Source organism: Arachis ipaensis, chromosome B08 (assembly GCF_000816755.2).
Source record: "Arachis ipaensis cultivar K30076 chromosome B08, Araip1.1, whole genome shotgun sequence".
NCBI classification, from domain to species: domain Eukaryota; kingdom Viridiplantae; phylum Streptophyta; class Magnoliopsida; order Fabales; family Fabaceae; genus Arachis; species Arachis ipaensis.
Window position 1 is genome coordinate 72,857,460 of NC_029792.2, and position 24,829 is coordinate 72,882,288.

General features: G+C 39.6%; 1 long non-coding RNA gene across 1 annotated transcript; it reads left to right on the forward strand.

Moving 5' to 3' along the window:
* LOC110265548 lies at positions 470 to 1,070 on the forward strand. The gene is made up of 3 exons (XR_002351702.1): positions 470 to 522; positions 706 to 733; positions 955 to 1,070. It is a non-coding gene; the product is annotated as an uncharacterized LOC110265548 (long non-coding RNA).

A 24,829-nucleotide genomic window follows, 5' to 3' on the forward strand; every position in this document is an offset into this window, starting at 1 on the left:
ACCCGATTTTGTTTAACCTTGCTATTGGTATTGTTTGCTATTGTTATTTTTGACCTTATTGTTACTGTTAATTTGGTTAAATTATACTCAGCATTGGTATTGTTTACTTTATTATTGGTATTATTGTTTGTTGATTCATTGTTGCTGTCTTACTGACTTGCTGTTTGTTGAATCATTGTTTGTTGTTTGTTAGGTAATGTTCTGTTTGTTGAATTATTTTAATCATTGCTGTTTATTGATTCATTACTGGTTATTGATCTATTTATGCGGTTTGAAAAGGCGAGCTGTTGAAGAAGCTCCTGTTGATGACTCCTATTGAAGAAGCTTGTCACTGATCATTGATTTCATTGTTGCTGGTTGTTGTTTTATTGCTGGTTCAGTGATTGTAAGTTCTTTTATCTGGTATAGCACAAGTCAGTTAATATTATGAGATACTGATTTTTATTTAATATTTATATGTTTTGTTGCTCCTGCTCCTGCAGTTCATCCTGAAAGTTGGAATCCTATGTGGTTTGTTTCAAGGTCAGATTGAATTTAGTTATGAAGTTTCATTATGTGATTAGTTTTTTAATCTATTTAACTTTTGGATTGTGGTTATATGCTTTTACATAAGTAACCTGTATCTGAGAGTAGTTGTAGATGTTGGTTACTTTTTTATACAGCTTTGTAATGGTCTATACTGAACTTTTTAATTTATGAATGCAGCATACTCACAAGGCTTCTTTCATTCCTGGTGAGTGCCTTCTTTCTATTCTAATTAAATTCTTATTCCTTTCATTTTCTATTTTATTTCTTTGTTTGGAAGATAGTTGTCTTGGCTTACCAAATCAGAGTTATGGGGTAAAAAATGCAAGTTATTGTTCCTTTATAGCTTTAGTAGCTTGCAGTTGGTACCTTGCCATGTATGAGATTTTCTTACGAGTTTTTTGTATCTGATGGACTTCATTCTTTCAGATGGACAACAGCCCAACCACCGGCAGTGTAAACACTACCTCCGCCGAGAAGCAGCGTTTAGCAAAATCTTCCATTTCTTTCAATTGCAAGAAGTAGGTCTATTGCATCATCTTTTCCTAAGTCACCATAGAATTTAGCAAGGTCTCTACAATTTGTCTCCCATTTTCTTTAATTGTTGTATTTAAATTCTTTTTGTCGTTAAATTTGATTGGATCAAGACTTTGTTAGCTATTGTGTATTTGTATTTGTCGATTTCAATGTTATGACTTTGTGAAATAGTATGGTAGTATTATTTTTGAATTGACTGAAAAACCGAACCAAACTAAACCGATTTTAATTGGTTTGGTTTGGTTCGGATGGCTTCGATAAAAAAACTGAACCAAACCGAACCGCAGTTTAATAAAATGATTGGATCAGATGGCTTTTCTCTCAAAAACCAAACCAAACCGCACCGCGAACACCCTTAAAAGTTAGATCGTTCCAAAAAGCGTCCGAAGCTGCTGCCAGAAAATAGATTATGCAGAATTTTGCCAAACTTCAACTTTCAAAATATTTCAACCCTAACCCCTTTAAAACTTACCAAATCTTACCATAGTGGCTCAAAACCAAAATCAACTACACCACATCTTTCCTCAATACACTAATTTACCATCTCTATCAAGTTTTCAATCCAACAACCCACGTTTAACACAACATCTTTAATATACATCATCATGATCATATCCAACAATTCAAGTTCAACATAACAATATACATACTCATCAATACCTACATCATCATACACTTTAAATATCATCATTCCATCATCATCAACTATATTCATGTCACAAAACCAATGAATTTATCATGCCTCAACAAATCAAACATACATTGTCAACTAAACTACCAATCAAATCCAACTTATCTTAGGTCGTCTAGTCTATGTTTTCACAAGACATTATATATTAAATACGAGAAACCAAAACTATACCTTGGCCGATTTTTATGTATTTCCTGAGACACCACTAAGACACCAAACACAGCCCCAAAAGATCCAAAGTCACCAAAGCACAAGCACCCAACCTCCACCAAGTTCCAAAGCTCACAATTCAAGCTCTAACATATACATATATACACCTAATTTCACATATATCACACATATATACCCAAATTCAATACTCAATACACAAATTCAAGAAATTAACTAGGGTTTTAGGATTCTTACCTTACCCAAGTGTCATTGATGATTGAATTTTTGTGTGGTTTAGAATTTCACAAATGAAATCTCGTTGAAGTATAGTCTCTAAACCAACAATAATCCTTTCATGCAAAAATTTGTTTGTCACAAGTACAAACCTTACTTTAAACTAAAGCTATCACTAACTTCCAATCTAATTGTTATGTCTCCCCTTTAGGCCTTGATCCTTTTATTCCTTTCTATCAGCAATTGGCGCCAAAAATGGGTTCAGAAACCCCTCAAAATCGCCAGGCACGTGTTGCCTTAATGAAGTCATGTGCAGACATCGACGTGTGCGCGCACGGTACGCGTGCGCGTCCCTGGCTGATTCCGCAATGTGCGCGCGAGCGCCTTGTACGCGTGCGCGTGCTTGGCCGTAATCAATTCTTTGGCTTTTTGTGCTTCTCTCCACTTGCATGCTTCCTTCCTTGCTTCCTTTGATCCATGCCTAGCCTATTTCAATCCTGGAATTACTAGCAAACACATCAAGGCACCTTATGGAATCAAGGAGAAATCAAAATTCATCAAAATAAGGCCTAAAAAGCATGTTTTTACACTTAAACACAAATACGGGAGAGATAACAAAACCATGCTAATTCATAGGTTAAATGCGAGAAAAGGTCATCAAAATACTCTAAATTCAATACAAGATAAACCCTAAAAATGCGGTTTATCAACCTCCCCACACTTAAACCTTAGCATGTCCTCATGCTAAAATAAGAAGGAACTAAGGGGTATGACATTTATTAAATGCAACTAAACTATATGAGTCCTATCTAAATGCAACTACCTAAAGTGAGTGCAAATGCTTAGTTCAAACAAATCAATTCCCAAGAGACATGTATAGGCACAATAGCTAAGGCAATAGGAGTTAAGTCCAATCCACAATTGTATTGAATTATCAAAAAGAGTTCAAACTTGCAAGAATATAAATAATATGGGTGAGCACATGTACTTGAACTTTTGAACCCTCACCGGATGTGTATCCGCTCTATTCACTCAAGTGTTTAAGGGTTAATTCACTCAATTCTCTTCTAATCATGCTTTCCAAAATTTGATTTTCTTCTAACAATCAACACCTATCCAATGCATGCATACATTCATCATGAGGTCTTTCATTTAGGTTGTAATGGGGTTAGGGTCAAGGTAGGATCATTTATGGTTAAGTGGACTAGATTTTAGATCTTTGATTAGCATAGACTTTCCCACCTAACCTATGTAATGATCTATACACATTCAAACTATTCTAACTACCCATTCTTTAATTTTTTTTTCTTTTTTTTTTTTACATGTTCATGCATCTTATTTCTTGATTCATAACACTTATGCATTGATTCCCTTTTGTTGAGCTTCACTTTGGGACATTTTGTCCCCTTTTATTATTTTTCCTCTTTTTCTTTTTTTTCTTTTTTTTTTACATTTCTTTTCTTTTCATTTTTTTTTCTTTCAAACTATACACAAGAACATCAATGCATAAGGTCTATACATTTAATCAATACATGAGTATGTTCCCAATTCCTAAATATGGAAGTGTACTACCCCTTTTTATCCCATCCAATGATCCCAAGCCTCACCAACCTTGAGTGATAGACACTCTCACTAGCCTAGGCTAATCAAAGATCCAAACAAGGACTTTTCATTGGTTTTCCGCCTTGGGCTTGTAATGTGCTAAAATGAGAGTAAGTTGGTTAAGCATAGGCTCAAAATTGGCTAACAATGGAGAGTAAAAGGTAGGCTATTTGGGTACGTGGGCTAATGAAATAATGGCCTCAATCATACAAATGCATGAATACCAGAAATAATTTGACATATAGAATCAAGCAAATCAAGGATCACAATCATAGAAAGAGAACAATTGCACACAAGAATGGAAAATAAGTGGTTATAAAAATGTAACCACACCATAAGGCTCAAGTCTCACAAGCTTGTGTTCTTAGTTCAATACATGCTTCACAAAGTATGAATTCAAGCAAGTTTCACCAAAAATTTTCTTCAATAATTTGGGTTGGTGTCCTATGTCCTATAATTAAAATTCTTGGAAAATCTCAATATTTGACTAAGCATTGTTGTGATTGAAAAATTCAAAAATTATTTTCCTTAGTTTACCCTTTTCTTTTTCACTTAAACCGATTTCTTATGTAAGAAGGGTGACTAAGTTTTCACTTAAAACATTATTTCTAATCACAACCACAAACTAAAACGAAAGATATACAAAAGAAGATATGCAAAAATGTATAAAGAAAAATCCAACTAACACATGGAATCTATCATCTAAAACATCTAAAGACATCCAAAAGCATCTAAAATCCAAAATAAGCAGTAGGGGTATCCAAAACGAGCCAAAATAGTAAGAGTATCCAAAATAAACTCTAGATGCATCAAATATATACAAGAGCTATGCAAAGTAAGGTAATTCAGAAGGTAGCCAAAATGTTCACCGGTCCTCTAATGATGCTACCGGTGACCTCCCCACACTTAAGACCAAGCATCGTCCTCGATGCTAAACCGGGGGATCAGTGGAAGGTACAACGGTAGCTGCTGAATCTATCTGAGGCTGTGGAATCGGCTCCTCATGGATCCGTGGAAACTCTGTAGTGTCAGGCGCAGCTGGAGGTATCTGGAGGTGGTGGTGTCACGTCATTGTCCTCCCACGGGACATCAGCTAGCTCAGCTAAGCTAGAAACCAGTGTCAGAAACGGTAACAAGCCGCGAATATGAGCTCTCCACATGCTATGCCTAATCAGTCGGGGAAAATATACTTCTTTCCCCTCCATGACACACCTAATCAAGACTAGCATATCCATCGGAATCTCTGAAAAGTGAGTGGTAGAGAAGACATAGTGGGCAAACATTTGTTGCCAAGTCCTAGTCTCCCTAGTCAGATATGCAAATAGCATGCCTTTGGGCTTTGTGTTGCTCGAATCCATTACCCAAGAAGCATCTGGTGTAGCAATCACGCGCCTAAGCGCCTCATAGTTGAAAGTCATGGAGAGGAGAGCTACCTCTGCCTGCTGGTAGGCACAAGTCTCAGGAGTACCAACTCTGCAGAGCAGTGCATCCCTCAAGGCATCCTCAGTGATCATAATCTCTCTACCCCTCAAGTATACGGAATCCAAGCTTGGTCGAAAGAAATTGCAGTAAAATTCCTTGACCCACGAGATGTTAATCCGTCCCAAGTCCCTATCGACGAAATCCAAACCCAGCTCAGAAATATGGGCGTTTATGGCACGCCTCACATCATTGGGAAGATTCAGCTTCTTCTCAATATTCAGATTTTTCTTTGCATAACGGGAAAGGCGTAGCTCGCAGTAGAGATTTGGAAATTTGGTTGGATCAGACCACTCTTTTTCTATTTCGCCTGACTAAGACCAGCAAGATAACTATTGCTTGCTCAATCCAACAATCCTCGTAGGATCGACCCTCACTCACCTAAGGTATTACTTGGACGACCCGGTGCACTTGCCGATGAAGTTGTGCGAGTTCTAATTTCACACACCAGTGATTAGCGATTTAAAATATGAATTGAAAACATGAAATATGGGAAGTCTTTATGATTATAGTGGATTTTATGTTGTCTTACGTTATGCTTCTTTTTTTTGTGTCAATGATCTTGTTTTTGAATATTGCTTTCCTCTTTCTATGATTTTGTAAGCTTGTATAGATCTTGATATGATGGTGATGTATATGTCTGTTGAACTGTTATCTCTTATTACCATTTTGTGCAAGTAAAGTTTTATTTATTACACGCACACCTCGTACGTAGTGTGACAGAAATACTCTAACTCAATTATGTTGTGCAACACACTAATCTAATCAGAGTAACCCCCGCTTGAATCCCCACGAATCCAAACTCCAGTATTATCAATTTTCTTCCCTGTCGACCACTGTAAGGTATGGAACCGATATCCATTAACAGTGTACATCGGGTAGCTAGTGCCCTTATTCATTGGGCCCCAACTAAGTGTAACTAGTTTCGAATCTGTTGTGTCACGTAGCTGCATGCTAACGTATTCTCTAAACCAACGTCGAAAGTTTTTTGGCTTAATATGATTGAGGAGATTGAGACGAGAATTTCAGTACCAATTTTGTAGAAATCGGACCAAAATTGGACCGAACGGGCCAAACCGGGCCTAAGTAGATAGAAATTCTGGACAAGCTGAACCAGATACTGCAGCTGCTGAAAATTCGAGAGACAATTCCATTTTGTCTCATGAATCTGAAGGAGATCCTGAAACCAGCAGTACCCAGAATCCCTTGGTGACTGAATCTGCCTCCAAGTTCACCAGACCTTGTGAATGGAGATTCTTGAAGAATTATCCTGAAGAATTTGTCATAGGGGACGTTTCTCATGGGGTTAAAACTCGGTCTTCAACCAGAAAGGCAAATGAAGGATCTTATCTTCAGGAAGGTCACTCCCCACTACTATAAATACACTGGAGCACCCAGATATAACTCATACTCTGATTCTACTAAAAACCTGCTTAGTACCCTTGCTAACTTAAGCATCGGAGTCCCTTGCATGTACCACCACCCTCTGGTGACGAAGGATTAGCAGCACCCTCAGTCCAACTAGTTGGACGCAACAGCTCCGGCCACCGCCCACAAGCCGAACACATCGGCACCGACCAGCACAGAAGATCTCGTCCGAGATCGACCTACAGTTTCACCTCCCCACACTTAAACCAAGCATGTCCTCATGCTTAAACCAAGAATGAAGTAAGGGTATGGCATTTATTCAATGGAAACTAACTAAATGCAATCTACCTATATGCAACTTATCTAAATGAATGCAAGTGCTTGGTCAAAATAAATCAATTCCCAAGAAACATATATGCACAAGGGCTAAGGACTAGCAAGTCTAATCCACAATTGAATTGAGTTATTAAATATTTTTACAAACTTGCATGAAGAATGATGATCATAGGTGAAAACATGTAATTGAGCATCAAACCCTCACCGGATGTGTTTGCACTCTATTCGCTCAAGTGTTTAGGGTTGATTCACTCAATTCTCCTCTATTTCATGATTTCCAAGATTTGTTTTTCTTCTAACAATCGACATTTATTTCATGCATGCATACAAGTATCATGAGGTCTTTTCATTGGTTGTAATGGGGCTAGGGTCAAGGTAGGATGCATATTTGGTCAAGTGAGCTTGAAATTTGAATCTTTGATAAGCTTAAACTTCCCACCTAACCTATGACATCCTATACAATTAAGTTCCAATCTAGCTACCCATTCTTCACTTTTCCACATACTCATGCATTTTTTTTTTCATTTCACAACACTTATGCATTGATTTTATTGGACCTTGCCTTGGGGCATTTTGTCCCCTTTTTATTATTTTTTTCTTCTTTTTTTTTTTCTATATTTTTTTTTCTTTTCCATATTATTTTTCTTTTCTTTTTCTTTTGTTTTTCTCATTTTTTTTTTCTTTCAAACTATATACAAGAGTACCAATGCATAAGGTCTATACATTTAATCAATACATGAGCATGTACCCAATTCCCAATATTTACAATAATAATACAAAACTACCCTTTTATTCACCCAATGTCCCAAGGTTCCCACACTTGAATGATACTCACACACACTAGCCTAAGCTAATCAAAGATCCAAATTAAGGACATTTATTGTTTTTCGCTTTTAGGCTAGTAACGTGCTAAATTAAAGAATAAATGGGTTAAGCGTAGGCTCAAATTTGGCTAACAAAGGAAGATAAAAGGTAGGCTATTTGGGTAAGTGAGCTAAATGAAATGATGGCCTCAATCACATAAATGCATGAATACACAAAATAATGGACATAAAGAATCAAACAAATCGAAGATTACAATCATAGAAAGAGAATAATGCACACAAGAAGGAAAAATAAGTGGTTATAAGATGTAACCACACCGTTAGGCTCAAATCTCACAAGCTTGTGTTCTTAGCTCATAAATCATGTTCCACAAAATATATAATTCAAGCAAGTTCTATGAAAAGTTTTCCACTCAAATCAATTGGTGCCCTATAGATAGAAATCCTTGGAAAATTTCATTATTTTGACTAAGCTTATTGTGTATACATATGCAAAAATAAGAAAATGCAACAAAAATCCAAAAAACCTAAAATGAAATGCAAAAGTGTTGAGATTAGAGATTTGTCACCCAAGATCGCCGATCGGTCGGACGACCTCCCCGTACTTAAAAGTTTGCACCGTCCTCGGTGCACTCAAAGATGAACAAGGGGGTACGGCGACTCTCCGGATTGCTATGTGCTCTTTCTTCCGCTTCCATGGTTGCTTGTGGTGCATTCATTATGAAAAACAAAAATATAACACCATAAGATGAGAAGATATAAAAGCAAGGAAGCATACATTGTTGGAATGAGGTAAATCACTAGAATGAGGTGAGTGAATTAGTGTGACATTAAGAAATAATAGGTGTGTGAAGTCTAAATTGCGCGGTTTAGAATACACATTAGCATAAAAGCTATGTCACAAAAGAAGCATGCACTTCACTTATCCTAGTGTGCTTGAGATGCTTTAAGTAAGCTTGTAAGGTAAGACAAGCATAAGAGAAGCATGAAAGCATTCAAGTCAAACATATGGATGGATATAATCATGAACACAATGCATTAAGGTAAATGCACAAGAATAATAAAGCTTGAGCATAAGGAATTTACCCACTTGAATGAGAGAATGGATGGTGGTGGCTTGGGGAGACGTATCTCCAATGTGCTAGCGAGCTTCACTCCCTTGTGTTCTTCCTTGTCAATCTCCACCTCTTCATAAACTTCTTCATTCTCAATCCTTTGTTCATCAACTTCATCTAGCTCGTCTCCATCACTCAAGTCATAAATGGGAGGTTGAGAGAAATCTACCTCCACATCACTTTTAAATTCATTGGGAGGGGATTCTTCAAATTCAAAGGATTCTTCACCAAGAAGATTGGATGCATGATCTTCATCACCAAGGGAACTCAATTCTTGCTTCATTTTCTCCAAGTCTTCATATAGAATATGCCTTGGAGGTTGTGCACATTCCGCCTCAACATCAAATTTACTCTTCTTGGAGGGATTTTCTTTGATTTTAGCTTCCCATGGAAGTTCCGCATCTCCTAAGTCTTCAACCACTTCTTCCTCTTCTTCAATGGTCATAGGTTCCTCCAATTGTTCTAACACAAAGTAGCCTTCCTCCTTTTCCACCGGAGTTTCCAATCTCTCCTTCATGTTATGCTCTTCTTGAGCCATGGGAGTTCCTTGAGTGTCCAAAAGTTGGGATGCTAACCGGTTTACCACCGCATCCAAGGCGGTCATGAATTGTTGCACATCCCTTGTCATCTCCTCATGTCCTTGAAGAAGAACACCAAGGGTTCCATCCATTAGAGGTTGGAGTGGATAAGAAGGTTCATTGTCTTGGAGAAAGGGTTCATTATAGGAAGGTGGTTCTTCTTGGTGAGGTGGTGGTGTGTATTGAAGTGGTTCTTGGGAGTAGTAATCTTGGAATTGTAGTTCCATGTATGGCTCATATGGTTCAAAAGGAGGTTGGTATGGTGGGTAAGGATCATGGTCATATGGAGGTGTTTGTTGAAAATAGGCTTGTGAGTGTGGTTGAGGGTCATTTTGAGGATATGACTCATAGGCATATAGTGGTGGTTCTTGGAAATCACAAGGAGATCCACCATAGCCATTTGATTGATATGCATCAAAGAATGGCTCTTCCTCATAGCGCATTGGTGGGGGTTGTTGCCATGATGATTGATCATAAGCATATGGCTCTTCCCACCTTTGATTGTCCCATCCTTGATACACATCTCCATTATAGTCCTCATCACCTACAACAGTATCAAAAGTATATTCATTCCCCCTTCAATCCTTGGCTTAAATAGCATCAGAAATGAGTTGGATTGGGCCCACAAGGCTTTAGAATTCGCTGGCCACGTTTTGCTTTAAGTGAACTAGGTGGCAGCAACGGCGTGTGCGCGTACTTTGCGCGTGCGCGCCACCATACGTGTAGCAACTATGGCAAATCTTATATCGTTTCGAAGCCCCGGATGTTAGCTTTCCAACCCAACTGGAATCGCATCATTTGGACCTCTGTAGCTCAAGTTATGGCCGATTAAGTGCGAAGAGGTCGGCTTGACAGCTTTCCGGTTCTTCCATTTCTTCATGAGTTCTCCAACTTTTCATGCTTTCTTTCTTCATTCCCTTGATCCAATCTTTGCCTCCTAAACCTTAAATCACTTGACAAACATATCAAGGCATCTAATAGAATCAAGGTGAATTAAATTTAGCTATTTTGAGTCCTAAAAAGCATGTTTTCACATTCAAGCACAATTAAAGGAGAATATACAAAACCATGCTATTTCTTGAATAAATATGGGTAGAAGGTGATAAAATCCCCAAAAATCAATACAAAACAAACCGTCAAATTGGGGTTTGTCAACGGGAGTAACTGATTTTCTTTCTCCTCCTCATTCAGCGGATTCCTCGCATAGTTAGCAGATGGGGGGGTGTAGAGGTCTTGGAGCGCTTCCTTTTTTTGGAAGCAGTGGCTATAGCTTTTCCTTTATCCGACATCCTGAAAACATAGATAATATAACATAAGCCTATAGCCAAGTAGATACAAAGCGCTCAAAGCAAAGCATATTCATGAAGTGAATAAAGGAAGAAGGTTTCTTGGAATGCAAGTAACAGAATACAAAATTCAAATCGAACTTCAAACCAAGAATGTAAACCATGTCTTGCACACTATTCATTAATTGAGTTCAGAAAGCACCATATCCAAAAGAATGACATAAAGAGTTAGGTGGAAAACCAAAAGGAGTTAGTTGGTTGAACGAGTTAGACTTAGAAAGCAGTTTGAAAATTAGTGATATGGTAATTACTATCTCAATTTGAAATGAGTGAACAAAACAATGCTGTAAGCACGTTCACAATCATGAATTGCAACAAGTCATTGATGATGAAATATGATATTGCTAGAAAGCAACTAATATGAAACAAAATATCAATCAATGTGAAGGATCACTAGTAATGTATAACTTCCCGAGAACTACAAGCAATGGTCAATCGAAAAGCTTATTCAACCATGCAATGCATAGAAGCAAATCAATCATGAAAAACAAGCAAGAATATGGAAACATGACCAAAGAACTTGTTCCTGAGGAGTTTTCAAAAACCATGTAGGCAACAGAGCACTAATTGAACAGAATTCATCAACTAGGGCTGTTACATTCATCAAATAAGTTCAATATAAAAACTGTGGTTAATGAAAATCCGGCAGCATTTCAGCAGCAAATTGGCTAATCCCCAAAATTAAACGGTCGAAGCAGGCTCCATATGAATTCAACAACAATGAAGAACACAAAACCATATGTGAGTTCATGTAGAGGCAGCAGACAGTCAATGGTTTAATAATAAAACAATTCAAACAGCACAAAGGGTATAAGCAATTGCTGCAATCAACAATTCCTTTACCAATTCATCACAAATGAGCAGCATTAACAGAATACATGAACACAGGGCAATGCAGCAGAACAGAGCAGTTTCATATAGCAACAGAAAATCAAACAATACCTAAATCCACTACTCGGCCCAGATTCGCTAACCACTTAAATCAAACTAAACTAACTAACTAATCTAATTCTAACTACACTAACGGAATTAAAAAAAAGCAGCAAAACAAGGTTCAACAGAGGAGAGGAGGAACCTAGGTGCAGAGATTGAACCGAGGAAAAGGAGGAAAGAAAAATGAAGTGAGGCGGTGAGAGGAAGAACTGGCCGGAGCAGCGCGGCTGTTGGGTTGCACCGGCGGCGATGGTGGCTTGTGGCGGTTGGCACGGAGGCAGAGAGGGGGTCAGAGGAGTAAGGGAGAAGAGGAAAAGAGAGGGGTGATGAAGAGAGAAGGGCGAGGCAGTGATGGCGGCGATGGCGATGACGGCAACGGAGTGCTCGCCGGAGGACAGCCGGTCAGGAGAAGAGGAAGGTGAAGAATGGTGGGAGAGGGAGAATGGAACGTTAGGGGAAGAGAGAGTTGTGGTGCGCGAATGCGCTAGGGCTCGCGTCTCTGGGGTAAGTGAGAATTCGAATCCACGCGCGCGCGCACTGTACGCGTTCGCGTGGGTGGAGGGAATGGAAGAACGGCGCGGAAGCGCCATGCACGCAGGCGCGTATGTGAAGGAATCGGGATGGGCGCGGGCGCGCAAGGCGCGCATCGACGCGGATGTGCTAGGCTGGAGGCTTAAAAGAGGCCCAGAGTTGGCACAACTCTCGGGTCCTTTGGCCTTGGTGATGCTAATACGCATCGACGCGCACGCGCACTGTGCGCGTTCGCGTGAGCTGCTTAATCTTATTGGATGGGTGCGGAGGCGTGAAATACGCCAACGCGTGGACAGCGAAACAGAGAGGGGTGCAGACGTGTACAGTGTGCGTTCGCGTGAGTTAAGTTGAGCTGGGGGCTTAAAGTTGGCCCAGATCCAGCGCAACTCTCTGGATATTGGCCCAGAAGTTCTAGCAGCGGATCGATGCGTACGCGGCAGGTGCGCGTACGCGTGTGTTTCCTTATAGCTGTATGGACGCGCACGCACGTAGTGCGCGTCAGCGTGGAAGGAATTGGGCTTGAGGCACAACGCCGGCCTAAGAGAAGCCCAACTCTCTGGAAAATGGGTGATGATGCGTCCGCTCAGGGACGCGTGCGAGCACGGTGTGCGCGCGCGTCCTCCCCCCTTCTTCTTTTTTTTTTTTTCAAGCAGAAAAATTATGCTTAGGTACTCCCTAGACTGCTCACAACTCTTTATTCAATCAACCATCATACAATTCACAAAAATGCAATTTGATATTATTCATCTACTACTAAACACAACATACACGTGACTAGGCTAACAATTAAGTTGTACAAACAAATTATGTGAAACATCTACCTACAATGGTAACTCAAATCACTTATTAGGAAAATTTAAAAGAGAATGGAAAGAGTTTATCATGGTGGGGTGTCTCCCACCTAGCACTTTTAGTTTAAGTCCTTAAGTTGGACATTTTGAGAAGCCTATTATCATGGTGGCTTGTGTTTGTACTCGTCCTTGAATCTCCAAGGATCTTTGCTTCTCAATTGGTTGACAGAATTTCCAACCATTTTCGTCAAGCTTGGGCACAGTTCTACCCAAGATATGAGTCCCCATAGTTGGTCTTCACATAGCGAACCGGGATCCCATATCTTATCTTCGCACCTGTCTTTGATTTGGTCTTCATACTCTCTCTTTCCGGGTGGTTGACATATAGAATTCTCTTTAACATACCAAGCCTTCCGTCGAGACCCTTGCAATGTGGTATTCTTCCAATCATCGTTCCTATGCCTTGAAACCTTGACCTTAATGAGCCTAATTCCTAACTTGCAACCACTACACAATTCTCTTTTTCCTTTAAGTCCACAAAGAGCTCTAAGTTGTCCATTATTTTCAATCAAACCATATTCAAGTGGGAAATTAAAGCTTAGAGATAGAGATTTTACCCACTTAAATGTTGTATTGGATGGTAACTTGGGAAGGGAGACTTCCCCACACTTAGACAATGCAAGGTCTACTTCCTTGTGCTCTTCTTTGTGTATTTCCACCTCTTTGCGAGCTTCCTTGATTTCAACCTTTCCCCTTATATCACATAGCTTGGTGTTGTCTTCAAGAACTTTGATTTCTTACCTAATGGGAGGTGGTTCAATTTTGGATAGAAATTCATTGATGAATAAATCCATTTCTTGGTCAACCTTTTCATATTCTTCAATTTCGATATACACCATGCCAACGTTTTCCTCTTGGTAGCTCTCTTTCTCATTGCTCACCAAGGGTATGGGAGGTTGTGCACACTCTTCTATAATTTTAACTCCATGTCCAATGGAAGAGGATTCCATTGTAGAGAGGAATTCATCCATGATTGAATCCATCTCTTGATAAACTTCTTCCAAGTCTCCAACGACGGTGTGCCTTAGAGGTTGTGCACCCTCTTCAACTTCAATATCAAGCTCCTTGGAAGAGTGCTCCATGGTGCTACATTCCCTTGGACTTTTAACATCTCCTAAATCTTCAACCACCTCTTCCTTTTCTTCAATGATCATAGGCTCCTCCAATTGTTCCAACACAAAATTTGACTCCTCCTTCTCCACCAAATTTTCCAATTTCTCCTTCATGCTTTGCTCTTCTTTTGACTTTTCACATGTGGTCATGGAAGTACCTTGAGTATTCAAGCATTGATGGGCTAAAGTGTGCACCACCTTAGTCAAATTGGTCACAAACTCAAGTGTATCCCGCTTCATGGCTTCTTGTCCTTGGAGTAACAAAGTGAGAGGATCGTCTATTGGGGCTTGGGGTGAATAGGAAGGTTCATTATTTTGGAGAGAGGATTCATAGTAGGAAGGTGGTTCTTCTTGGTAAGGGTATGGAGATGGTGAGGGTTGAGGTGGTTCATGGTAGTAATCTTGATAGGGTTGTGGTGGTTCTAAAGGTTCTTGCTCATAATGATCACAAGGATGTGGTATGGGTGATTGGTTATATGATGGATATGGGTCACATAAAGGTACTTGGTAGAAAGGGGCTTGTGAGTATGGTTGAGCATCATGTTGAGGATAAGATTCATAGGCATATGGTGGTGGTTGATTGTCATAAAAGGAGTCACCATAGCCATTGAATTGACATGCATTAGGATGAGAATTATACCTATAAGTGTCCGGAGGTTGTTGCCAATAGGAGTGATCAATTCCTTGAGGCTCCTCCCATCTTTGTTGGTTCCATCCATAATGAGTGTCATCGTTGAAGTTCATAGTTCCTACAACACAATTAGAACCAAACTCATAGCCAAGATGAGAATTCATAGCGGAAAAGCAAAATAGAACTAACAAAAACTAGCAAATAAAGAAAAAAAAACAAGATATTCACACTATTCACATATATACAATAACCAATAACACAACACCATTGCACATCCCCGGCAACGGCGCCATTTTGATGATTGAATTTTTGTGTGGTTTAGAATTTCACAAATGAAATCTCGTTGAAGTATAGTCTCTAAACCAACAATAATCCTTTCATGCAAAAATTTGTTTGTCACAAGTACAAACCCCTAAAATCTATAAACCGAAGTATTTAAACCTCGGGTCGTTCTCCCTAGGAATTACAATAAAGTGTCTTGTTATTGGTTATGAGTTATTTTGGGGTTTTGGATAAGAAGCATGAAAAGTAATTGGCAATGAAAATAAACTAACTACTATAAAAGCTCTTGGCAAGATATGAGAACTAGAAATCCTATCCTAGTTATCCTTCTCAATTGTGATGAGAATTGTTCATTGCTCCCACTTAGTTAACCTCTAAACATGGAGGAAAGTCAAGTGGATGAATCAATTTGATTCCTCAAGTCCTAATTAACTCCTAAAGGAGAGACTAGCTTTAGAGGCATTCAAATCAATTAGCAATCTCTAATTATCAATCAACAAAGGAATTAGATAACTCAAGAGTCACTAATCACTCTACCTAGGCCAAGAGGAACAAAATCTATACAAAAATCCAACCAAGCATTTAATCAAACACTTGGAAGGCACAAAAGAAAAGTATAGTCAATCACAACAAGAATGAATTCTAACTACAATTGAATGTAAAGAATTAACAACAACAATCAAGGAAATCACAATTATCATGAATTACCTCAAATTGCATTATTAAAAGGGAATAAAAGAAACAACAATCTATCCAAAACAAAGTGAAGAATTACAAGAACTAAAGTACATAACTAGGGAGAGGAAGAGGAGAAGATTAAGAATTGGCAAAGGAGAATTGAATTAAGGCATGAATTAAACATAGATCTAAGAAGAGATATTAACCTAAACCTAATCCTAATCCTAGAGAGAAGTGAGAGCTTCTCTCTCTAAAACTACTTTAAACTAAAGCTATCACTAACTTCCAATCTAATTGTTATGTCTCCCCTTTAGGCCTTGATCCTTTTATTCCTTTCTATCAGCAATTGGCGCCAAATATGGGTTCAGAAACCCCTCAAAATTGCCAGGCACGTGTTGCCTTAATGAAGTCAGTTGCATACATCCATGCGTGCGCGCACGGTACGCGTGCGCGTCCCTGGCTGAGTCCGCAATGTGCGCGCGAGCGCCTTGTGCGCATGCGCGTGCTTGGCCGTAATCAATTCTTTGGCTTTTTGTGCTTCTCTCCACTTGCATGCTTCCTTCCTTGCTTCCTTTGATCCATGCCTGGCCTATTTCAATCCTGGAATTACTAGCAAACACATCAAGGCACCTTATGGAATCAAGGAGAAATCAAAATTCATCAAAATAAGGCCGAAAAAGCATGTTTTTACACTTAAGCACAAATACGGGAGAGATAACAAAACCATGCTAATTCATAGGTTAAATGCGAGAACAGGTCATCAAAATACTCTAAATTCAATACAAGATAAACCCTAAAAATAGGGTTTATCAGTCATATAAGCAAAAGTGAAGGTTTTCCTCAAGCTAATCGCGTCCTATAACATCAAGGAAGCAAAATCTCCCCACCACTTTAATAAATTTCAAAAATAGAAAGGGATAGAGCAACTGTAGTGATATAGTAGCTTACCTATGAAATTGTTTTGATGAATTCGTAGAGCTTGACGCGGTGGATGCGTGGCCGCAAACGGTGCAGCGATCAGAGCTCGGAGCGAGAAGTTATGTGAGATTGAAGTGGGAGTTAGGTTATGGAGCTCTTTCTCCCCTTTGCTTGCATGCTCCATGGGTTCCTCTTTGAGGAAGAAGAAGAATGAGCTGATTCTCATAAATTTAAGGGAGTTGGTTGGGCCTTGGGCCCAATATGGGCCCGGTTCGTCCGACTCGGCCTAATTTTGGACCAAACACTTTAAAATTAGTGTCAAAATTCTTATTTTAATTAGCTCTATAACATTAAACTATCAAAATTCATTTTCTAATTACTTTGATTAATGATTAATTTATCGGTTAGTTATTTACTAATTACTCGGAGTTTACAAGTTTAACCTAAATCTACCCTAATTTTAGAGAGAAGAGGGAGCTTCTCTCTCTAGAAAACTACCCTAAGACTTGTTGCTAAATTTCACTAATTGCTCCCCCCTTCTTCCTTCTTGATTTCAGCCTCAAATAACTTCAGAAATGAGTTGGATTGGGCTTGGATGAGCTCAGAAATCGCCCCCAGCATATTCACTTTAATGAGGTCACGTGACCAACGTCACGCGTTGATAGCACGGAAACTTGTCTCTCAACAATTTTCCTTCGGCAAGTATACCGAATTGTCGTCAAGTAAAAACTCACAATAGAGTGAGGTCGAATCCCACAGGGATTGATTGGTCAAGCAACTTTTAATTAGAGGAATGTTCTAGTTGAGCGAAGCAGAATTTGGTTTGAGAGTTGCACGAAATTAAATGGCAAAAAAGTAAATAGCAGAAAATGTAAATGCTGGAAGTAAAGAGCTGAAAGTAAATGACGGAAAGTAAATTGCAGAATTGTAAATGGAAATGGGGAAGATGCTCATGAAAGTAAATTACAGAAATTAAAGAGAATGGGTAAGATCAGAAATGGGGATTCATTGGGCTTTAGAGATGTTGCATTCTCCGGATCAAGTTCATTTTCATCTCTTCCTCAATCAATGCATTCATTGATCTCCTCAGCAATCTTAAGTGATCGAATTCCAATTCCTTGGCAATTCAATCTCTCAAATCTTGATCAATAGCCAATTTCTTGGTCAATTGCTCATGAGAAGAGATGAAGTATGGTCACTGATTATACCACATGCATTCCCAAATCAAGTGTTGGTAGGATTATAGTCACCATACCCAACCAAACCCAATTTGGTCCAACATGAAAAAGCATTTCTAGCATGATCTCTTCATCCTCTTCCAAGGTTCAGAAAAGATCCAAGTATGAATAGCTTCTTTTCCAAGATAACTACCCAATTGGATGAAGACTGAAAGCTTTCTAGTAAAATCAAGAGAAAAGATAGAAGAAGAGTAATGAAAACTAGTATTGATCCATTAAATTACAACAGAGCTCCCTAACCTAATGAAAGGGGTTTAGTTGTTCATAGCTCTGGAAATGGAAAACAAACATGGAAATTACATTATGAAAAGTAAACTAGAAGTGCAGAGAAAGTAAAATATTATAGAGAATAGTTCTCAAAATTCCTCACTCCCCGAAGCTGCTTTCTAATTCAAAACTACCCCTATATATATTACTCTTCTGATCTTCTAGTTGATTCTTCAAGTCTTGGATATGGGCCTTTGGATCTTGAGTTTGAAGCAGTTATCTTCCGCAGTGGGCTTAGCTTTACTTGCAGAGAGAAAGTGTGAAGTAGGCAGGGTCTTTAGCTTAGGACGTTAGTGGCGTTATCGTTAAGTGAGAGTGTGGGTTCGAGAACGTTAGTGACAATCACCTTTTTCACTAACGTTCCTCACCCAGGGATGATCCACGTTAACTTCAACGTTAGTGGCATCATCATGCAAAATTCTCATGAAATCATGTAAAGTGCTCAATGTATGCTTAAATCAAGATGTAAGTGAAATTCTACCAAAAACTTGCTTATTTCCTAAGAAAATGCATGAAACTACCCTAAAACAGTAAAGAAAAGGTCAGTGAAACTGGCCAAAATGCCCTGGCATCACAACACCAAACTTAAAGCTTGCTTGTCCCTAAGCAAGTACTGGAACAAGAGAATGATGAATGAAATGCCAAGAGAAATGAGTCATTATTGTGGAAGTCATGTCCTTGGTTTTATGGTGGTTTCATGCATAGCAACTTAGGTTCATTCCTTCACTGACTTTCAGACCTTTATCATGTCCTGAAATACTCACTTAATTGTACCCTATGAGACTCTTATTCATTGATCCTTTTATTGTTTTCTGGGCTTATTTGTGTTCTTAGGCTAAGTGCTCTGTGAGGGGGGCGACTCTTTAAGATAAGCTTTCAGCCAGCACTCCCGAACCAGTTGGTTCAAGGTGCTAGGTGTTAAGACACCCCTAAGGACTTACTCCCTCAAGTCTCTTTCCCCCATACATACACACCACAGGCACATGGTTTGTTTATTTTCTTTCTTGAGACCTTGGTGTCCAGCACCTCTTTGGGTTACTAAATGTTCTGTAGCAAGGTTGCTCTTGATAGTGGACTTTCAGCTGATAATCCCGGGTTAGTTAACCCAAGTTACCAAGTAATGAAGCACTCCTACGAACTTATTCATCCAAGCAGATCCTTGGTACAGGAGCACTACAGACACATCTCTCAAGTTTCAAACCCTTGGTGCCTAGCCTTATTCTTTATTAACTTTTCTTTCTTTTTCAACTCTTATTGTTCTTTTCCCTTTTTTTCTTATTAGGATCTTGTTATTTAGCTAGTCTCATGGAGTGTATTTCAAGCATATGATTCAGGACAGATAGTTGTCTTCCCACCCTTGTTGGTGAACCAGCTTAGCTAACTTATGATCACATCACACACTAAGGAACTTACTCCACAATATAAACTCCACTCTAGTCTTTGATAACACACATTCTCTTTTTATTAAAAGGGAGACAAGCATACAAGTAAGTAAGGTGAAAATCCAGCAGGTATCGTGGACAGCACACATATGACAAAAGCAATAGAGCAACATTAAACTCTAATAATCTAAACTAATGAGCAACTATAAATCAAGTTCCTTCGGACTTCCAATTTTTTTAGCATTTTAAGTATATGGAATTAAGTAACAACACAACCTTCGGGTGATGGTTTCTTGCTATCCCCTTGCTGTCCTTATCCATAGTTTTTGCTCCTTCACTTTCTTGGATGATGGTGCACTATTTTCTCATAAGGTTCCTGCAAAGTTATTGGAAGTTGCTTGTTTCCAAAGCACTTGAGACATAGTTAGCTTGCATGTATGCTTGCGAATTTCTGAACTTAATTTGGTGTGTGAACACCAAACTTAGCTCTTTTGCCTAGTACAACATATTGCATACTTGCAGAGAGCCTCATATGTTGTTATTAACAAAACAACCATTAACTTCAGACTAAACTACTGCTAAGTGGTTCCCCTGATTGGTTGGAGCTAGCAATCTGTCATTGGAGTGTAGTGTGATTATAACGAATATCTTTGGTGGAACACCAAACTTAGCTCCTCGCAATACAGGGGAAACAACTTGTGATTTTTATTGAAATGACGATGAAAAAGAAACTACCGCAGGTTGGGTTGCCTCCCAATAAAGCGCTCTTTTAGCGTCGCTAGCTCGACGATTCTTCCATTACTTGAGATGATACTTCACTTTGGGGTTTTCCCCCATGTTACCCATATAGTGTTTGAGCCTTTGTCCGTTCACAGTGAAAGTCCTCTCCGAACTTTCATCCATGATTTCTATGTGTCCATATGGCGAGACTTTTGTGACAAGAAAGGGTCCTGACCACCTTGATTTGAGTTTGCCAGGGGACAGTCTCAATTTGGAGTTGTAGAGGAGTACTTGCTACCCCTTTTCGAAACTCCTTGGTGCCAGATGCAGGTCATGTCTTCTCTTCGCCTTTTCTTTATAAATCTTGGCATTTTTATAGGCTTGAGATCTAAATTCCTCCATCTCCTGCAGCTGCAAGATCCTCTTTGCACCAGCAGCGATGCTGTCAAAATTTAATAACTTGAGAGCCCAGAGAACTTTGTGTTCCAGCTCCAGTGATAGATGACAAGCTTTCCCATACACCAGTTGGTATGGGGACATCCCTAGTGGCATTTTGAATGCTGTTCTGTATGCCCAAAGAGCATCATCCAGCTTCTTCGACCAATCCTTTCTTGATGTACCCATAGTCTTTTCCAAAATCCTTTTTAGCTCTCTGTTAGATATCTCAGTTTGCCCACTTGTTTGGGGATGGTAAAGTATGGTAACCTTGTGTTTCACTCCGTATCATAGGAGAAGAGCTTCTAGTGGTCTGTTACAAAAATGGCTCCCTCCATCACTGATGAGTGCTCGTGGGACTCCAAACCGGCTAAAAAATATTCTTCCTGAGGAAGTTCATGACCACCTTGTTATCATTTGTTGGGGTTGCAATAGCCTCCACCCACTTGGAAATGTAGTCCACTGCCACCAAAATGTACTTGTTTGAATATGAGGTTGGGAATGGTCCCATGAAATCGATTCCCCATACATCAAACAGTTCCAGTTCTAAGATAAAATTTTGTGGCATCTCATTTCTTTTGGGCAAGTTCCCAGATCTTTGGCACTCATTGCAGCTCTTTACTAGTTCTTTAGCATCCTTGAAAAGGGTGGGCCAAAAGAATCCGCTTTGTAACACCTTTGCTGCAGTTCTGTCCCCTCCAAAATGGCCTCTATAGCATGAGCCGTGGCAATTCCACAGGACCTCCCGTCCCTCTTCTTCTGAAACACATCTTCTCAGGATTCCATCTGAACATTTCTTGAAGAGATAAGGCTCATCCCAGACAAAATATTTTGCATCATTTATGAGCTTTCTTTTTTTATGTTTGTTGATTTCTGGAGGTAAAGCCCCAGTTGCCTTGAAGTTGGCAATATCTGCGAACTATGGTGCTTTGTGAACTGTCATCAACTGCTCATCAGGGAAAAGCTCATTTACATTTGTATCATGTGTTCCACCTTTATCATGAGGGATTCTGGATAGGTGATCCGCTACTTTGTTCTCCACTCCTTTCTTGTCTCTAATTATTGAATTCCTGCAACAATAAGATCCATCTTATTAGTCTTGGTTTTGATTCTTGCTTGGCAAACAAATATTTAAGTGCCGTGTGATCTGTGAAAATAATCACTTTAGCACCAATGAGGTATGATCTAAACTTGTCAAATGCAAAAACTATTGCTAGCAACTCCTTTTCAGTAGTGGTATAATTTCTTTGAGTTTCATTGAGGACTTTGCTAGCATAGTATATCACATGGACTAAGTTATCTTTCCTCTGCCCTAACACGGCCCCAACTGCAAAATCAGATGCATCACACATCAATTCAAATGGTAAGTTCCAATCGGGTGAGGAAATGATAGGGGTAGAGGACAATCTCTTTTTCAAATTTTCAAATGCTAGCATGCATGTTTCATTGAAGATAAATGGTGTATCAGATACAAGGAGATTGCTTAAGGGCTTGGCTATCTTTGAAAAATCTTTAATAAACCTTCTGTAAAAGCCAGCATGCCCTAAAAAACTCCTAATTGCCTTGACATCACTGGGTGGAGGAAGTTTTTCAATAAGTTCCACTTTAGCTCTGTCCACCTCAATGCCTTGGTTAGAAACCTTATGGCCAAGGACTATTCCTTCTGTCACCATAAAGTGACATTTTTCCCAATTTAAAACCAGATTGGTCTCTTGGCACCTTTTCAATACTAAGGCTAGGTGATTTAGGCAGCTAGGAAAGGAATCTCCGAATACCGAGAAATCATCCATAAAAACTTCAATGAATTTCTCTATCATATCTGAGAAGATAGAAAGCATGCAGCGTTGGAAAGTCACAGGTGCATTACATAGCCCAAATGGCATGCGCCTGTAAGCAAACACTCCATATGGGCAAGTAAATGAGGTTTTCTCTTGGTCTCTAGGATCAACCACTATTTGGTTATATCCTGAATAACCGTCGAGAAAATAATAGTATGAGTGTCCTGCGAGTCTTTCCAACATCTGATCCATGAATGGAAGGGGGAAATGATCTTTTCGTGTTGCTTCATTTAGTTTTCTGTAGTCTATGCACATCCGCCATCCTGTGACTGTCCTGGTGGGGATTAGTTCGTTCCTCTCATTGGGAACTACAGTAATTCCTCCCTTTTTCGAAACAACATGCACGGGGCTGAGCCAGGGGCTGTCTGAAATCGGGTAGATTACCCCTCCCTACCACAACTTCATAACTTCCTTCTGTACCACTTCCTTCATGATTGGATTCAGCCTCCTTTGGGATTGAATGGATGGTTTGGCATCATCTTTCAACAGTATTTTATGCATGCATATGGCCGAACTGATCCCTTTTAGGTCAGCGAGGGTCCATCCAATGGCATCTTTATGCCTTCGCAACACTTGGAGCAGTTCATTCTCTTGATCTTGGCTGAGGGATGAGTTTATGATCACTGGGTAGCTTTCATTCTCACCTAAGTATGCATATTTGAGAGTGGGTGGCAGTGCTTTGAGTTCAAGTTTGGGTGCTTCTAACTTTTTATTCTCTTCCTTTGGTGCACCTTGTATATGAATCTCTGTTGTTGCAACCTCTTCACTAGACGTTGACTCCTCCTCTGTTAACCTTTCAGGTTCTTCTTCGTCAAAGCTCTCTTGCACTGCATCTTTCAGTGAGTCCAACCTCATACATTCTCCCAATTATTCTGGTGGATAACTCATGGCCTTGAACACATTGAATGTCATCTTTTCATTGTGTAATCTTAAGGTGAGGTCACCTTTTTGGACATTAATGACAGCTCCAACAGTAGCTAAGAACGGTCTTCCCAAGATGATAGAGGCCTTGGCTTCCTCCTGCATGTCCAACACCACAAAGTCTGCTGGGAAGATGAAATCCTCCACCTTCACCAGCAAATCTTCCACTACTCCATGAGGGAACTTGAACGATCGGTCTGCCAGTTGTAAGGCCATTTTTGTTGGCTTAGCCTCCTCGATTTTCATTTTTCTCATTATAGCTACTAACATCAGATTTATGCTGGCTCCTAAGTCACATAGAGCCTTCTCCACTGTGATTTTCCCTATAATACAAGGGATCTGAAAACTCCCAGGATCCTTCAATTTTTGGGGTAGTTTATGCTGAATGATAGCACTACATTCTTCTGTTAGTATCACAGTTTCATTGCTCTTCCAACTTCTCTTCTTAGTCATTAATTCCTTCAAGAACTTGGCATAGAGCGGCATTTGCTCTATTGCTTCAGCAAAGGGTATGTTAATCTGTAATTTTTTGAAGATTTCTAAAAATCTGGAGAACTGGCTGTCATCCCCCTTCTTCTTCAGTTGTTGAGGATATGGGACTTTTGGAACATATGGCTTCACCTCTCCTTCCTTTTGATGTGAGTTGGAGGTGGGGATTTGAACTTCATCTTGTTCCTCCTTCTTTCCAACTGAATCTTTCTCTTGTGGTTGCTTGGGAGTCTCCTTCAATTCCTTTCCACTTCTGAGGGTGATAGCCTGACACTCCTCCCTTTGGTTTGAGTCTGCATCGCTGTGAGGGTTGTGGCTGGAAATTTGCTTGAATAGGTATCCAATTTGTGTCTCAAGTTTCTTGATGGCAGCATCTTGATTCGGCATATTGGACTGCACTTCTTCACGGAATGCCTTATTGTCTTGAATCTCTTTGCATATACCCTCAAGTAGGGTCTCAATTCTGGAGAGTCTATCTTCAGATAATGGTGAGTTGAGAGTGGATGGGTGGGTTGGGTTATTTTGATTTTGGTATGGATGTGGAGAGGTATTGTTAGGATGGTGTTGATATGATCTCTGTGTGGAATGTTGGTGAGCTGCATGGTTGTTGGGGTTGTGACGTCTCTGATCTTGGCTTTGATCTTGTTGATTTCCCCACCAAAGTTTGGGTGATTCTTCCAACCAGGGTTGTACGTTTTGGAGTAAGGATCATGGGTCTGCCTGGGTGAGTTTCCAATGTAGTTGGCTTGTTCTTGCTCACTTTCTGCCTCTGCATTCACTCCCTCTTGGGTTGCTGATGAGGTGGTGATTGCTGCCAC